Source organism: Vulpes vulpes, chromosome 14 (genome assembly GCF_048418805.1).
Source record: "Vulpes vulpes isolate BD-2025 chromosome 14, VulVul3, whole genome shotgun sequence".
Lineage (NCBI taxonomy): Eukaryota > Metazoa > Chordata > Mammalia > Carnivora > Canidae > Vulpes > Vulpes vulpes.
The window spans coordinates 42,707,190-42,725,108 of record NC_132793.1 but is presented as its reverse complement, the minus strand read 5'-3'; positions in this window follow the sequence as shown (position 1 = coordinate 42,725,108).

Genomic DNA, 17,919 nt, shown 5'->3' with positions numbered 1-17,919 from the left:
TGAACCATTAGAGAGTAAGTTACATATGCCATGGAAATTTACCCCTAAGTAAATACCTAGATGTGTATTTGTGGTCCTAAGAATAGGACCACAGTGCAGTTATCAGCTTCAGATGTTTAACACTGATACTAAGCATGTTCTCTGATCACAAGAGAATCAACTAGAAATCAATAACAGAAAGGTATATGGAAATTTCCCACAAGATATGGAAATTAAATGACTTACTTCTAAATAATCCATTGGTCAAAGAAGAAGTCGGGGAAATGAGAATATATTTTGAATATAACAATGTTAAAGAATAATACTTCCATCTAAGCTACAGATTCATGTTTCCTTTGTACACTGTTAATAATTCATGTCCTTTTTTTGAGAGACCTTTTTTTGAGAGAGATTGCAAGTGCATGAAGAAGGGGAGAGGCAGAGGGAGAGAGAGAATCTTAAGCAGGCTCCACGCCCAGTGGAGAGCCCAATGCAGGGCTGGATCTCCTGACCCTGAGATCATGACCTGAGCTGAAATTGAGAATCGGATGCTTTTGTCTACACCTGTCTACACCTGCCCACTGGAATGGGTTAGGGTTAGTTCCTTTCGCTGCTGACATTGGGCTGGAACATGTAACCAGCTTTGGCCAAAGCAAAGGGGCCAGACTGAGAATGTGCTGGTTCCTGACCAAGGCCTTGTATTTTTCCAGTGTCTTGTGCCTCTGTCATTATCACAAGAAGCGCTTGCCCCCAGCACCTGATGCTGTTGCCATGGAGCCCAGAAGGAACACATGTGGGGCTGACCAGAGCATAACCCAGCTGCACACACAGATCTAGAGTGGCCCAGCCAATCCCTAGCAACCTGAAAACACATACAAAATAAACGCTTCTTGCTGCAGATCACTGAGGTTTTTGCATTTGTTATATAGCAATGACCGACAAATACAGTAGCTAATGGTTATTAAACAATTCAGGGATCGTGGTGAGACCTTTAGTTTTGCTAAGTCACAATACATGCCACAGTCCTTTTTCACAGATGAAGAAACTGAGTTTAAGGTACTTGCTCAGTGTCACCTAGTTAATAAGCTAATAAGTTATGTGATCATGGGATCTGTTGCCTCTGGATTTGTGCTAGAATGACAATAATTGGTGGTGGTGGTTGTTTGAGCCACTGTGAGCTGGGTCTTATCTTACCTGCAGCCTAAGCATCCTGCCCGATCCACCTGCACAGCCTTCCCCTCACCTCACCTCCTGACCTCATCTTCTCCGGCCCCAGGGAATCTCGGATAACCTTGGGGAGAAAGCTTTGCTTTCCTCAAACATTAGTTTACACCTGGGATCCTCCAAGGTGCTCCCAGGGTTTACACTTTTGGAGCACAGGAGCCAATGAGTTTGATTTCCTGTCTGCAGGTGGGCAGGGAGGATGAGAACAGGCTATGAGACTAAAGGGAAGGGGGTTGTGAGCATAAGATGAAACTGAACAGTCAGCTTCGCCCCAAAGAAGAGAAAGCAGGTCCTTCTCTGGCTTCTGTCAGAGCAGGTCAGTTACCAAATGCTCCGCCAGGCCTTCAGGGCTGGAGAAGTTCCGCATTTCAGAAAGAGCGATGACGAAGCTCATATCCGGAAGCTCTTCAAGGGCTGCGCTGAGAGCAAGAGCCAGGGTGCTGTATTGAGGGTGCAGAGGGTGTGAGATGAGGTACACAGATTGCCAACCTTGGTTAGTCCCTCTGGCCTGTGGTTCTCAACCTTGGCCATCCATTAGAATCACTAGAGCTGGGAAGCATTTAACAATCCCTGTGCCTTGGCCATACCCCCAATCCACTACATCAAGTCCTCTGTGGACGAACCCCGGCCCTGGGACTTACCAGCCCTGTTTTAACTAGGGATTCCTCCTCTGCCCTGAGGGCAGCCACCAGTATCACGTGCCCACTAGCTAGCAGGCGGCATGCCAGATACTCTAAATGGTATCACAGGTGTTCCCCAACAAATGACATGTTTTTAACAAATAGGGAAACTGAGGCATGGGTAGCAAGAAGTGGCAGGTGCAGGAGTCAAGCCCAAACAGTCCAGAGGCGAAGAACTTTATTTTTAAATTTTTATTTACTTTTAATTCTTTTAAGGTAGGCTCCACACCCAATGTGGGGCTTGAACTCAGGACTCTGAGATTGAGACTCACGCTGTACCAACAGAGTTGGCCAGGTGCCCCAGAGACCAAGCTTTTTACAGCCCTGCCACATGCCTCTGTGATTCAAATGACTTGAGAATTAGGACATCAGGCAGAAATTTCCACAAGGTTCAAAACAGGGCCTGGCCTGGTTGGGCAGAAAGAGCAGTCTGCTATGGCTGGCTGGAGGGGACCCAGAGAAAGAAGCTGGATTCCTAGGGGTGGCCTTCAAAGCCTAAAGGGAGCAGATGTAAAGGGAATCAGGCTAAGCAGCCCAGTCTGTCCTTGTTCCCTGGACTCAGAAATAAGTAGTGTGGTTGGTTGAGGACCAACTTAGGGCCTGGAAAAAATGCCCCAAGACCTCCCTCAGGGTTGTTTTGTTTTTGCTTTGGTCCCTCCCTGCCCTTGACCTCCCTCCTTTCACCACCTCCCTCTTTAATATGAAAGAAAATTTCCGGGGACCCTCCCCACCAATTCCTGAGATGGAATCAGCCTGGTCATACTCAGTAAGTCACTACTTCAGTTGTAGAAAGAGCAGATATATATATAAATAAGGAGAAGCACCAAGATTCCCCTATTTCCTTGAGATTAACAAAGACCACAAAGAGTTTCTAAAAGAAGTGCTACTAGGAAACACACAATGTGAAAATGTTCCATTTAAGTGACAAATTATGGCCTATTTAATATATGTGCTGCCTAAGCGAGCACATTATGGCCTATTTAAAAATTAGCCCCAAACACTTTGAGTGATTATATCCAATCCTGGAAGTTTGGGTGCTGAGACTGCCACCTTAGTACATCAAGAACCGCATTGATGAGGAGACAGTGGCAGTAAGATGCTCACATGCTTTGACCTGAAATTCCACGTCTGGGAATCTATCTGGAAGTTAAACTAATCCAATCCATGGAAAAACTCCTTAAGCACAAATACGTCCCTGCAGGGTTATTGACAAAAGCACACATCTTCATGAGGAACAAGAGGGCCTAGGAAAATAGGGCCTAGGAAAATTGGTCATGAAAACCATTTAGCAACTGGAAAAAATGGTGAGGCTATAAAACGTTAAATGATGCTCTCAGGACACGAAACTTCATGTGTATCATGATTACACTGTGCTTAAAAAAGAAATGGAGGGGCACCTAGGTGGCTCAGCGATTGAGTGTCTGTCACTGCCTTTCGCTCAGGTCGTGATCCCGGGCTCTTGGGATGGAGTCCCACATTGGGCTCCCTGCAGGGAGCCTGCTTCTCCCTCTGCCTATGTCTCCTTTCTCCGTGTCTCTCATGAATAAATAAATAAAATATTTTTTAAAAAAATCAAAGAAATGGACTCCCCCCAAATGAAGGCAATTTTAGAACACAAAATCGTTTTTTGCTTTCTTGAAAAAATATTCTCTATTGTGTTTTAATAATTTACATACAAAACATCCATTTTTTTTTTTTTTTTTAAGGAAGTCCAACCACTCCGTGGCAAGACGGAAGGCAGATGGGAGTAGTGGGACATGGAGAAGGCTCACACAGCAACTCGGGCAAGAGATGCTGAGAGAAGGTGATAGAAAGGTGGGGGGTTGGGGGGAAGGAGGGCGGGTCAGAGTGGAGAGACATTTAGAAAACAGAATGGCAGAACTCGGTCTGATTGGCCAGGAGGGAGTGGGACGGGATAAACTGAGGCTTGGGGTTTGAGTCTAGGCAATGCACTGAGTAGCAGAGCTGCTCTTGGTGGGAAACACAGCAAGGGGAACAGACAACAAGTAAAGAGAACTGACGTTTCTTCTTCCTTCTGCTCCTCCTCTTCTTTCTCTTCTTCTTTAAGAAAAAAAATGCAGGGGTGCCTGGGTGGCTCAGTCAGTTAAGTGTCTGACTTGGGCTCAGGTCCTGGGATGGAGCCCAGCATCGGGCTCCCTGCATAGCTTCTCCCTCTCCCTCAGCCTGCCACTCCCTCTGCTTGTGCTCTCTCTCTTAAATAGATAAAATCTTTTTAAAAATGACACCTTTATTGTGCTATAATTTCCATACCATAACATTGACCCATTATTAAGTATAGGAGTTGATTCTGTTTCTTGTTTTTTTTTTTTTTGTTTTTTTTTTTGGGGGGGGGGGTCGATTTTGTAGCCTATTTACAAAGTTGTGTGACACCACCACAATCCCATTCTAGAACATTTCAAAAAGAAATGTAGTCATTTACAACTACTTCCATTCCTACATCCACACCAAGTAACCCCTAATCTTTCTGTCTCCATAGACTCGCCTTTTCTGGATATTTCATATAAAAGGAGTCATGCAATAAGTATTCTTTTGTGTATGGCTTCTTTCAGTGAACATAATGTTTTGAAATGCTTTCATGCAGGCGGTTTCATCCATGTTGAAACATTTATCAGTGGTTTGCTTCTTTTTATTGTTGTGTAGTGTTCCATTGTATGCATACACCATATTTGTTTATCCATTTATCGGTTGATGGACACTGGAGTTGTTTCCATTTGGGGGCTATTCTGAATAATGCTGCAATTAACATTCATATACAAGTCTTTGTGTGAACATATGTTTTCATTTCTCTGGCGAAGACTGCTGAGTCATATGGCAATCCCATGTTTAACATTTTGAAAAACTGCCAAACTATTTTCCAACGTGACTGCATCATTTTACATTCTCACCAGCAACATATGAGGCTCCAATTTCTGCACAGCCTTGCCAACACGGATTATGTCTCTTTGATTAAAGTCATGCTAGTGAGTACCATTTGAATTTCCCTAATGACTAATGATGATGAACATCTTTTCATGAGCTTATTGGCCATTTGTTTATCTTCTTCAGAGAACTGTCTCTTCAAATCATTTGTCCATTTTTATTTTTATTTTAAAGAATGCATTTATTTAAGAGAGAGCATGTGAGAGCTCCAGCAGGGGCAGGGGATGGGGGGCAGAGGGAGAGGGATAAGCAGACTTCCTGCTGAGCAGAGAGCCCAACACCAATCCTAGGACCCGGGGATCATGATCTGAACTGAGGCAGATGCTTAGCCAACTGAGCCACCCAAGTGCCTCTGGATTTGAATTTTTCAGAGCAGTTCTAGGTTTATACAAAATTAACCAGAAGGTACAGAGATTTCCCATATACCCCTGTCCCCATATACACACAGCTTCCCCTCATTATCAACATCCCACATCACAGTGTTATGTATGTTACAGGATTACCTATACCAACACATCATTATCATCCAAAGTCTATAGTTTACATTAGGGTTCACTTTTGATGTTGTGCATTCCATGGGTTTGGACAAATGTATGACTTATGTCCATCATTATGCTACCATACAGAGTATTTTTTATTATAAATTTATTTTTTATTGGTGTTCAATTTGCCAACATATAGAATAACACCCAGTGCTCATCCCGTCAAATGCCCACCTTAGTGCCCGTCACCCAGTCACCCCCACACCCCGCCCAACTCCCCTCCACCACCCCTAGTTCGTTTCCCAGAGTTAGGAGTCTCTCATCTTCTGTCTCCCTCTATGATATTTCCCACTCATTTTTTCTCCTTTCCCCTTTATTCCCTTTCACTATTTTTTATATTCCCCAAATGAATGAGACCATATAATGTTTGTCCTTCTCCGATTGACTTATTTCACTCAGCATAATACCCTCCAGTTCCATCCACATCGAAGCAAATGGTGGGTATTTGTTGTTTCTAATGGCTGAGTAATATTCCATTGTATATATATGCCACATCTTCTTTATCCATTCATCTTTCGATGGACACCGAGGCTCCTTCCACAGTTTGGCTATTGTGGACGTTGCTGCTATAAACATCGGGGTGCAGGTGTCCCGGCATTTCATTGCATCTGTATCTTTGGGGTAAATCCCCAGCAGTGCAATTGCTGGGTCGTAGGGCAGGTATATTTTTAACTCTTTGAGGAACCTCCACACAGTTTTCCAGAGTGGCTGCACCAGTTCACATTCCCACCAACAGTGTAAGAGGGTTCCCTTTTCTCCACATCCTCTCCAACATTTGTGGTTTCCTGTCTTGTTAATGTTCCCCATTCTCACTGGTGTGAGGTGGTATCTCATTGCGGTTTTGATTTGTATTTCCCTGATGGCAAGTGATGCGGAGCGTTTTCTCATGTGCTTGTTGGCCATGTGTATGTCTTCCTCTGTGGGATTTCTGTTCATGTGTTTTGCCCATTTCATGATTGGATTGTTTGTTTCTTGGCTGTTGAGTTTAATAAGTTCTTTATAGATCTTGGATACTAGCCCTTTATCTGATAGGTCATTTGCAAATATCTTCGCCCATTCTGTAGTTTGTCTTTTAGTTTTGTGGACTGTATCCTTTGCTGTGCAAAAGCTTCTTATCTTGATGAAGTCCCAATAGTTCATTTTTGCTTTTGTTTCTCTTGCCTTCATGGATGTATCTTGCAAGAAGTTACTGTGGCCAAGTTCAAAAAGGGTGTTGCTGTGTTCTCCTCTAGGATTTTGATGGAATCTTGTCTCACATTTAGATCTTTCATCCATTTTGAGTTTATCTTTGTGTATGGTGCAAGAGAGTGGTCTAGTTTCATTCTTCTGCTTGTGGATGTCCAATTTTCCCAGCACCATTTATTGAAGAGACTGTCTTTTTTCCAGGGGATAGTCTTTCTTCCTTTGTCGAATATTAGTTGACCATACATTTCAGGGTCCACTTCTGGGTTCTCTACTCTGTTCCATTGATCTATGTGTCTGTTTTTGTGCCAGTACCACACTGTCTTGATGACCACAGCTTTGTAGTACAACCTGAAATCTGGCATTGTGATGCCCCCAGCTATGGTTTTCTTTTTTAATATTCCCCTGGCTATTCGGGGTCTTTTCTTATTCCACACAAATCTTAAAATAATTTGTTCCAACTCTCTGAAGAAAGTCCATGGTATTTTGATAGGGATTGCATTAAACGTGTAAATTGCCCTGGGTAATATTGACATTTTCACAATATTAATTCTTCCAATCCATGAGCATGGAATATTTTTCCATCTCTTTGTGTCTTCCTTGATTTCTTTCAGAAGCGTTCTGTAGTTTTTAGAGTATAGATCCTTTACCTCTTTGGTTAGGTTTATTCCTAGGTATCTTATGCTTTTGGGTGCAATTGTAAATGGGATTGACTCCTTAATTTCTCTTTCTTCAGTCTCATTGTTAGTGTATAGAAATGCCACTGACTTCTGGGCATTGATTTTGCATCCTGCCACACTGCCAAATTGCTGTATGAGTTCTAGCAATCTTGGGGTGGAGTCTTTTGGGTTTTCTATGTAGAGTATCATGTTATCTGCGAAGAGGGAGAGTTTGACTTCTTTGCCAATTTGAATGCCTTTAATGTCTTCTTGTTGTCTGATTGCTGAGGCGAGGACTTCCAGTGCTATGTTGAATAGCAGTGGTGAGAGTGGACATCCCTGTCTTGTTCCTGATCTTAGGGGAAAGGCTCCCAGTGCTTCCTCATTGAGAATTATATTTGCTGTGGGCTTTTCGTAGATGGCTTTTAAGATGTTGAGGAATGGGGATCCCTGGGTGGCGCAGCGGTTTGGCGCCTGCCTTTGGCCCAGGGCGCGATCCTGGAGATCCGGGATGGAATCCCACGTCAGGCTCCCGGTGCATGGAGCCTGCTTCTCCCTCTGCCTGTGTCACTGCCTCTCTCTCTCACTGTGTTCCTATCATAAATAAATAAAAAAAAAAAGTTGAGGAATGTTCCCTCTATCCCTACACTCTGGAGAGTTTTGATCAGAAATGGATGCTGTATTTTGTCAAATGCTTTCTCTGCATCTATTGAGAGGATCATATGGTTATTTTTTCTTGCTGATATGATGAATCACATTGATTGTTTTACGAGTATTGAACCAGCCTTGCATCCCAGGGATAAATCCTACTTGGTCATGGTAAATAATCTTCCTAACGTATTATTGTATCCTATTGGCTAGTATCTTAGTGAGAATTTTTGCATCCATGTTCATCAGGCATATTGGTCTATAATTCTCCTTTTTGGTGGGGTCTTTGTCTGGTTTTGGAATTAAGGTGATGCTGGCCTCATAGAATGAATTTGGAAGTACTCCATCTCTTTCTATCTTTCCAAACAGCTTTAGTAGAATAGGTATGGTTTCTTCTTTAAATGTTTGATAGAATTCCCCTGGTAAGCCATCTGGCCCTGGACTTTTGTGTCTTGGGAGGTTTTTGATGACTGCTTCAATTTCCTCCCTGGTTATTGGCCTGTTCAGGTTTTCTATTTCTTCCTGTTCCAGTTTTGGCAGTTTGTGGCTTTCCAGGAATGCATCCATTTCTTCTAGATTGCCTAATTTATTGGTGTATAGCTGCTCATAATATGTTTTTAAAATCATTTGTATTTCCTTGGTGTTGGTAGTGATCCCTCCTTCCTCATTCATGATTTTATTAATTTGAGTCTTCTCTCTCTTCTTTTTAATAAGGTTGGCTAATGGTTTATCTATCTTATTAATTCTTTCAAAGAACCAACTCCTGGTTTTGTTGATCTGTTCCACAGTTCTTCTGGTCTCTATTTCATTGAGTTCTGCTTGAATCTTTATTAACTCTCTTCTTCAGCTGGGTGTAGGATCTATTTGCTGTTTTTTCAGAGTATTTTTTCTATCCTGAAAATCCTCTGTGTTCTGCTTACTAATTCATCCCTAGCCTCCAGAAAACACTGATCCATTTACTGTTTCCACAGTTTTGTCTTTTCCAGAACATCATATTGTTGGAATCATATAGTATCTGGCTTTTCAGATTGACTTATTTCACTTATTAATATGTATTTATGTTTTCCTCCATGTCCTTTTCATGCTTGATGGCTCGTGTCTTTCTAGTGCTGAAAAATCCTCCATTGTCTGAATGTACCAGAGTATTTTCTCCATTTACCTACTGAAGGACATCTTGGTTGCTTCCAAATTTTGGCAATTGTGAATAATGTTGGTGTGGATATAAACTGTCACCTCACTTGGGTAAATATGAAGGAGTATGACTGCTGGATTATATGATTAAGACTATGTCTAGTTTTGTAAGAAACTGCCAGCGTCTTCCAAAGTGGCTGTACCATTTTGCATTCTCACCAGCAGTGAGAGTTCCTCTTGCTCCACATCCACACCAGCATCGGATGTTGTCAGTGTTCTGGATTTGAGCCTTTTTAATAGATGTGTGTTGGTATTTTGTTGTTTTAATTTGCATTTCCTGGATGTCATGATGTGGAGCATCTTTTCATATGTTTATTTGCTCTTTGCATATCTTCTTAGGTGTGGTGTCCTGATTTTTCTCCAGTTTTATTATTTTTTTAAGATTTAATTTATTTATTTGAGAGAGAAAGAGCACAAGTGGGGGGAGGAGCAGACAGAGAGGGAGAAGCAGACTCCCCACTGAGCAGAGGGCCTGAACTAGGGCTTGATCTCAGGACCCTGAGATTATGACCTTAGCCAAAGGCAGACGCTTAAACAACAGAGCCACCCAGGCACCTCAGCCATTCACTTATTAGTTCTAATTTTGGGGTTCAGTTCTTTCAGATTTTCTACACAATCATGTAACCTGCAGAGGTTTAAATCTTCCTTCCCAATCTGTATACTTTTTATTTCACTTTCTTGTCTTATTGCTTTAGCTGGGACTTTCTGTACAATGTTAAAAGGAATGGTAAGAAGACATACTTGCCTTATTCCTGATCTTAGCTGGACAGCTGCTAGTTTCTCCCCATTAAGTATGATGCTTAGGTGTAGTTTTTTTTGTAGAATTAATTTATCAAGTTGAAGATGTTCCCCTCTATTCCTATTTTGCTGAGAGTTTTTATAGTGATTGCCTGTTGGATTTTGTCAACAGTTTTTTCTGTATCATTGATATGGACATGTGATTTTTTAATTCTTTAGCCTATTCATATAATGGATTACATTGTTATTCTAATGTTGAACCAATCTAGCATACCTAGGAAAAATCCCACTTAGTCATGGTATATAATTCTTTTTACAAATTGTTTAATTTATAAGTTTTTTGTTGAGGATTTTGCATCTATGTTCAAGAAAGATCAAATTGGTCTATAGTTGTCTTGTAAATGTCTTTGTCTGGTTTTAGTGTTTGTTAGGGAAGTGCTGGCTTCATGGAAGAGATAGGGAGTATTCCTTTTGCTTCTATCTTCTGGAAAAGATGTTCCAATTGTAGATGTTCTACAATCTACCAATTGTAGAAAACTGGTATCATTTCTCTCTTAAATGTTTTGTAGAATTCACCAGTGACCCCATGTGGGCAGTTGTTTATCCTTTTATAGTTGAGTAGTAAGAGTTCTCTATATATTCTCTATAGAAGTACCTTATTGATATATTTTTTCCAAGTATTTTTTTCCCAGTCTGTGGGTTGTCTTGTCACTTTCTAGATAGTGTCTTTTGAAGTGTAAATGTTTTTAATTTTGATTAAGTCAAATTTATCAATTCTTTCTTTTATTATTTGTACTTTTTAATTTTTTTTAAAGATTTATTTATTTATTTATGATAGACAGAGAGAGAGAGAGAGAGAGAGAGGGGCAGAGACACAGGCAGAGGGAGAAGCAGGCTCCATGCCGGGAGCCCGATGTGGGACTCGATCCCGGGACTCCAGGATCGCGCCCTGAGCCAAAGGCAGGTGCTAAACCGCTGAGCCACCCAGGGATCCCCTATTTGTACTTTTTTAAAAGTAAGCTCCACACCCAGTATGGAGCCCAACATGGGGGTTGACACTCATGACCCTTGAGATCAAGCCCTGAGCTGAGATCAAGAGTCCGACACTTAACTGACTGAGCCACCCAGGCATCCCTGTACTTTTTGGTTTTACACTTTGGTGCCCCCCCCCCCTTGTGAACCACATAACCTGGTATTTGTCCTATGAAGCCCTCCCACATGGTCTAGGTACTTGGCCATGAGACTTGCTCCAGCCAATGGGACAGCAGTAAGCATGTTTGCAGGAAGAGGCATAGTAAGCATTTCCAGCTAGGTTTTGTCCTCCTGGACTGCTGGAAGAATGTTCCTTCTTGGAACCCTGCCACCATGGCATGACATAGTCCAAGCAAATATGTGGAGAGGCCCATGTGGACTCAAGAACTGAGACCCCTGGCCAGCAGCCCCAACTGAGCTCCCAGATGACAATAGCTACCCCAGTGTCCAGGTTAGCACCATGTGAAGAGAACCACCCAGAAAACCCACTGCTACATGGCTTGGGTTTTGAGCCACTTGATTTTGTGGTGGTTTCTTATGTAGCATTAAGTAACTAAGACATCCTTTGTCACCAGAAAAATTCTGATAAATGCTGAGATGTACAACTTCTAATGCACTGAGTAGGTAATCCCAGACTATGGTACCTCTGCCTCCTCATGACACTCTGCTGTTTGTTCCTGTAGTGGTGGCTGCCATTTTACTGAAGGGTGTCAAAGAGCTACTTGGTGCACTCGGGCTCTTATTCAGGACCAGTGCTTACTGAACAGCAACATGAAAGTGCCGGGCAGTGGTGACTCAGCTCTAAAAGCTGCTTCCAATCAGACAACAAAAAGACATTAAAGGCATTCAAAAAAAAAAAAATAAATAAAGGCATTCAAATTGGCAAAGAAGAAGTCAAACTCTCCCTCTTCGCCGATGACATGATACTCTACATAGAAAACCCAAAAGACTCCACCCCAAGATTGCTAGACCTCATACAGCAATTTGGTAGCGTGGCAGGATACAAAATCAATGCCCAGAAATCAATGGCATTTCTATACACTAACAATGAGACTGAAGAAAGAGAAATTAAGGAGTCAATCCCATTTACAATTGCACCCAAAAGCATAAGATACCTAGGAATAAACCTAACCAAAGAGGTAAAAGATCTATACCCTAAAAACTATAGAACACTTCTGAAAGAAATTGAGGAAGACACAAAGAGATGGAAAAATATTCCATGCTCATGGATTGGCAGAATTAATATTGTGAAAATGTCAATGTTACCCAGGGCAATTTACACGTTTAATGCAATCCCTATCAAAATACCATGGACTTTCTTCAGAGAGTTGGAACAAATTATTTTAAGATTTGTGTGGAATCAGAAAAGACCCCGAATAGCCAGGGGAATTTTAAAAAAGAAAACCATAGCTGGGGGCATCACAATGCCAGATTTCAGGTTGTACTACAAAGCTGTGGTCATCAAGACAGTGTGGTACTGGCACAAAAACAGACACATAGATCAATGGAACAGAATAGAGAACCCAGAAGTGGACCCTGAAATGTACGGTCATCTAATATTTGATAAAGGAGGAAAGACTATCCATTGGAAGAAAGACAGTCTCTTCAATAAATGGTGCTGGGAAAATTGGACATCCACAAGCAGAAGAATGAAACTGGACCACTCTCTTTCACCATACACAAAGATAAACTCAAAATGGATGAGAGATCTAAATGTGAGACAAGATTCCATCAAAATCCTAGAGGAGAACACAGGCAACACCCTTTTTGAACTCAGCCACAGTAACTTCTTGCAAGATACATCCACAAAGGCAAAAGAAACAAAAGCAAAAATGAACTATTGGGACTTCATCAAGATAAGAAGCTTTTGCACAGCAAAGGATACAGTCAACAAAACTAAAAGACAACCTACAGAATGGGAGAAGATATTTGCAAATGACATATCAGATAAAGGGCTAGTTTCCAAAATCTATAAAGAACTTATTAAACTCAACACCAAAGAAACAAACAATCCAATCATGAAATGGGCAAAAGACATGAAGAGAAATCTCACAGAGGAAGACATGGACATGGCCAACATGCACATGAGAAAATGCTCTGCATCACTTGCCATCAGGGAAATACAAATCAAAACCACAATGAGATACCACCTCACACCAGTGAGAATGGGGAAAATTAACAAGGCAGGAAACAACAAATGTTGGAGAGGATGCGGAGAAAAGGGAACCCTCTTACACTGTTGGTGGGAATGTGAACTGGTGCAGCCACTCTGGAAAACTGTGTGGAGGTTCCTCAAAGAGTTAAAAATAGACCTGCCCTACCACCCAGCAATTGCACTGTTGGGGATTTACCCCAAAGATTCAGATGCAATGAAACGTCGGGACACCTGCACCCCGATGTTTCTATCAGCAATGGCCACAATAGCCAAACTGTGGAAGGAGCCTCGGTGTCCATCGAAAGATGAATGGATAAAGAAGATGTGGTTTATGTATACAATGGAATATTACTCAGCAATTAGAAACGACAAATACCCACCATTTGCTTCAACGTGGATGGAACTGGAGGGTATTATGCTGAGTGAAATAAGTCAATCGGAGAAGGACAAACAGTGTATGTTCTCATTCATTTGGGGAATATGAATAATAGTGAAAGGGAATATAAAGGAAGGGAAAAGAAATGTTGGGAAATATCAGGAAGGGAGACAGAACATAAAGACTCCTAACTCTGGGAAATGAACTAGGGGTGGTGGAAGGGGAGGAGGGCGGGTGTTGGAGGGGAATGGGTGACGGGCACTGAGGTGGACACTTGACGGGATGAGCACTGGGTGTTTTTCTGTATGTTGGTAAATTGAACACCAATAAAAGTTAATTTTAAAAAAATAATAATAATGAAAAAAAAAAAAGCTGCTTCCTCATGGGGTTGTGAATCTAGAAGGCTGAAAGGACACTGGATTCTAAAATTAGTGGCACAAAGTTTGAGGATTAGCAAGATATTTATACCTTCTCAATCTCCTCATACAACACTTATTTGCAAAAAGAATAAAAGATCAGAATTAACTTTGCCAGAAATGGGATTAGCAAACAGCAAGGGTTTCCTCAGTAGTGCATTAAGAGGAACTCAGCATTGCATTCAGGATGTTCCTGCCAAAGTGCCATAGGATTCTTAATAGGAGGAAACAGCAGCTGCCCTCAGACTCAGGGACATTCTGCAAATCAACTAACCAGTACTCTGCAGAAGTGTCCACATTAACAAAGACTTGGGGGCAGTTCCTGACTGAAGGAGACCAAAGCAGCACAACAACTGAATGCGCTCTTGGCCTGGATTTTGTTCTGCTATAAAAGGGCAGTGTTAGGACAACTAGAGAAATCTGAGTTAGGTCTGTACAGCATGCTGTCAATGTTAGCTTCCCTGATTTTGGTTATTACACTGCAATTAGGTAAGAATATTCCTTGCTTGTAGAAACACATACTGTAATATTAAAAGGGGTGTGATATCTGCAACTTATTTTATTTTTTAGAGATTTTATTTTTAAGTAATCTCTACATCCAATGTGGGGCTCAGAGTCACAGTGACTGAGCCAGCCATGTATCCCTGCAACTTACCTTTAAATGGTTCAGAAAAAAAGTGTATGTGCACATGTGTATGCATGTGTATGGGGAGTGTGTAAAATATTAACACTTGTACTATGTTGCAGCTTTATGTCAAGCCTAGAATTATGTCAAATGTAAAAATAAAACATTAAAGGAATTTTGATGAGTCATTTCTTTTGAACTTTTGTCCCAACCACCTAAGCAGGCTCTAGAAAGTTCCTTCCTCCAGTCTGAACAGGGCTTGTGACTTTTTTTTTGGCCCACACCCCTCTGTGAACACCTGATGAAGCTTCAGGCCCCTCTCGAGAAAAACATTCATTCTCACACACTCACCTGCCTTTGCAAACCACCACCTGGTTATTCTCCCTGGTCTAGGAGACCGGAAAAGGAGTATTCACACACATGGAAGCCTAAGCAGGCACAAGCAGCAGAGTGAGGGTCGAAGTGAATGGTGTGGCTCTGAACCACAGGCTGCATTCCAGGTCCAAGGAGCCTTTGGTCCGAGCAAGAGCTCTTCTTCCATTTCTCTCCCCTCTGAGAGCAGGTGCAGACACAGTTCCAACTTGGACCTGGGTTGCTGTCCTCTGCTTCCTAGTGGCATGCCATTGGTACAGAGTTACTCAACCCTCAAGACTCAGTTTGCCATGGAACAGGGGAATCACAGCCCCACCATTATGGAGTCACTGGAAGAATTAAGAGCTCAGAAATGGGAGGTGTCATTGTTTTCCTACTTTAGCACCTATTGTGTGTCTGATCAATGCCATATGGACCTTGCTACTTGTACCTAGTTGCCCTGGCAATGCCATACGGCTGCTCAGTGACAAACTACTCAGACATGAGCCCCTAAGGCCCAGGCCCCAAAGGCTGTAGTTGCCTACAGCTCTTGCTTTTCATTCCACCTGGAGCCCAATGCCTTTTTTTGGACACCCTTTTGCATTTAATTTAGCCTTTATCCATATTTAATTTAACTAGAGCACTACACATTTTGGTCAAATGTAAACATATTAGCAGCATGGTTGCTTTATTCTTTTTTTTTAAGATTTTTTTATTTATTTGAGAGGGAGCGTGAGCACAAGCAAGGGGAGTGGCAGAGGGAGAAGAAGCAGGCTTCCCGCTGAGCAGGGAGCCTGCTGTGGGGCTTAATTCTAGGACTCTGAGATCATGACCTGAGCCAAGGCAGACACTTAACCGACTGTGCCACCCAGGTGCCCCTGGCATACTTGCTTTTCAACTGCTGCTCATCTTCACCTTGAAACTCTCTCTCAGAATGATATGAATACTAAGGTGTCATCAAAGTGAAGACACGTCTGTCTTGACCCCTGGAGTATTTGCCATGGAGAAAAGAACAAGATTGTAGACCTGTGGTGCACAGGCACACACCCTGGCAGGTTGTGCACACACCTCCAAACTGCCCATCTGCCTAGACTGCCAACTCGACCTGAAGCTTTGGGGGGAAAAAAACTTGTTACTTCAATGTTAAAACAGATATACTTATTTTTTTTTAATTTTTTAAATTATTTATATATGATAGTCACACAGAGAGAGAGAGAGAGAGAGAGAGAGGCAGAAACTCTGCCTATGCAGAGGGAGAAGCAGGCTCCATGTACCAGGAGCCCGACGTGGGATTTGATCCCAGGTCTCCAGGATCGCGCCCTGGGCCAAAGGCAGGCGCTAAACGCTGCGCCACCCAGGGATCCCCACCTTCTCTTTTTTTAATTCAAAAATTCCTAATAATTGAAACGATAGTCGAGCAGCCTGTTATGTTTTTTTTCCTAGTCACACATAATGTTGATAATCATGAAAATGTGAATGGAATTTGAATCCAAGAGAATTTTTTTCAAGTCTTTTTAAGTGCCGGAGAAGCTCCAGAGGGGTCTCCTTGCAGCAGCTCAGAGGTCAGAGCAGCTGCGCGCACAGATGTATCAACATGTAAGGCTGGCACCGAGGGCCCTGGGAGCCTTCAGACAGCTCCTTCCTCACCTGGGCTCATGCTGCCGTGTCTGCATGTCTCTTGAGTCTGCTGCTCAAGGGACCACAGGGTGAACTGCCAGCCCTGCTCTTCCAGGGCCCAGGGCAGCTGCGTGCAGGAGCTGATGGTTAGATTTCCAGGGATTGTGTGAGCCATTATTAAATGTGGAATTACATGAACTTAAAATTACATAAATCATGTTAAAAATAAAGCTAATAAATTCTCAAAACTCACCACAGGCTGATTTGCTGTTCCCTCTGCTGTCAAGGTGATTTTCATCCATTCTATCTATATGACAGCAATGCTGTACGATGCTGTGTGACGTGCATCTTTCCAACTCTGGGTTCAGTGACATCACACTGCTAGCTTTGGATCGGCCATACCACACTGGTAGTGGTTATGCCATGGAAGTCAGCAAATGCTGCAAATCAGTCCTTGACTTACTGCCCCTCTCTCCCTGAACCTCACCCCATCAGTGGTCAAACGTTTATCAGCACACCCTTGGCTGCATGCCACCGGAGACAAACACCTAGGGGCTCCAGCTACCCTAGGGCTGAGGGCATTCCACTGGAACCACTAGAACACTGGCACATGCTGTAATGTCACCCACAGTAAGAAATCATCTAGTGAAGCCAGACGAGAAGGCTGAGCTGCCCTCCTCATACGTGGGCTTGTCCAAAGCCATACCACCCATGGCAGTACAACCATGAGCCCCTGCCAGCTCTCACCTGAGCAACCTCAGTCTTCTCCTTTAGCTCATCAAATCCAAATCTGGTTATGGTCTCTCCTTACTCTAATAGGACTCCCCTACCCTGGTGGAAACTGTGTAGAGTATTGTGAGGTTCTAAGAGGTAGGAGCTGCCTTTACCCATCCAGGCAGAGAGAAGGGGCCTGTGGCTCACAGACTCTAAGAAGTCAGAAAATTTTATTTTGTGATAAACAGATTCTGTATATGTGAGACTTGGAAAGTGGAAAAAGAAAAAAAAAGAGGGATGCTTGGGTGGCTCAGTCAGTTAAATGTCTGCTTTCAGCTCAGGGTCAGGATCCCAGGGTCCTGGGATAGAGCCTTGTGTCAGGCTCCCTACTTGGTGGGGAGCATGCTTCTCCCTCTGCCTCTGCTGCTCCCCCTGCTTGTGCTTGCTCTCTGTCAAATAAATAAAATATTTTTTAAAAACACCCCATTATTGAAGTAAGCCCAGATGCACACAGAAGCACACCTCATTTTCTCCTCACTCACCCAAGCCTCAGGGGGTACCAGGCACTGGGGATGGCTGTGAACAGAGCACATGCTGACCCCTCCTGGAACTCAGCTATCACCCCTCATCCCTGGGCGGGGCCCAAGCAGGGAAGGCTGCAGGCTGACACAAGACCACCTGACTTTGAGTTCAGGGTCCTCCATTAGTGATTTTCTTGGCCTGTTGTTGCCTAGTGCTGCAAACCTGCCAGGTGGGTCTTACAATGGAGCAAGCTGAAGTCCGACATTGTATGAGTTAACTTAGCATGTTTCTCAGAGTCCAGTATATGCTATGAAGCTCAAGAATGTAA